Source organism: Nicotiana tomentosiformis, chromosome 11, assembly GCF_000390325.3.
Source record: "Nicotiana tomentosiformis chromosome 11, ASM39032v3, whole genome shotgun sequence".
Classification (NCBI taxonomy): Eukaryota; Viridiplantae; Streptophyta; class Magnoliopsida; order Solanales; family Solanaceae; genus Nicotiana; species Nicotiana tomentosiformis.
The window spans coordinates 102,375,349-102,376,078 of record NC_090822.1 but is presented as its reverse complement, the minus strand read 5'-3'; the positions used below and the strand labels follow the sequence as shown (position 1 = coordinate 102,376,078).

The following is a 730-nucleotide window of genomic DNA, read 5'->3' as shown; positions in this document are numbered from 1 at the left end:
GCTTCCAATACTAATTATGGGTGTGAAAATCTTATCCATTTAATCATTAATTTTTTCTACAAGTTTTTGTAAAATGTTCTTTTAAAAGAATTTTGTTTGAGAGCGTTTCTTTTCACGAAAAGTTAATTTTTCTACTCCTAAATAACGAAGAACATCTAGCAAGTACAACTTTCCAAATATAATATTTTTACAAACTTACTCTTAGAAAAATTTCAAAAGCTGTCAATTAATGCTCCTAAAGAATATTTAGAATAATTAATATTTTATTTCATTAGCTTTTTATGTTTCTTTTGTAAAGAAAAGATAATGAAAGAGGGAAAAGAACAACACAGCGCTGAGCCGCTGATACTTCAAAACAAAAGTAAATGTTGAGAGTGGGATTTGAACCCACGCCCTTTCGGACCAGAACCTTAATCTGGCGCCTTAGACCAACTCGGCCATCTCAACATTAATGTTGATGATGTCATTATTGTATGATTGCACCTCTGACTCCAACAGATACCGCATTATCTGTGTTCCATAACCTTTTGTCTACGTACCTGCTTAATCGTACCCTCCTAACGTACCTATATAGTCTTTCCTTCAATTATATCCAGTTTCAATTCTGTTTTCAATTACTGTTGCGAGAAGGCTTGAATATATAACAAGATTAAATAAGAGGTATTGCATACGGAAATGACGTATGAAATGAAAACAAAGCTGGAGATGAGCGCTAGCCAAGTGGTTATGA

The 730-nt window shown here is 33.2% G+C and overlaps 1 non-coding gene across 1 annotated transcript; it reads right to left on the bottom strand.

Annotated features, from left to right (window-relative positions):
* Positions 1 to 366: 366 nt before the first annotated feature.
* Positions 367 to 447, bottom strand: TRNAL-AAG (transfer RNA leucine (anticodon AAG)). The gene has a single exon. It is a non-coding gene; the product is annotated as a tRNA-Leu (tRNA).
* Positions 448 to 730: the final 283 nt, after the last annotated feature.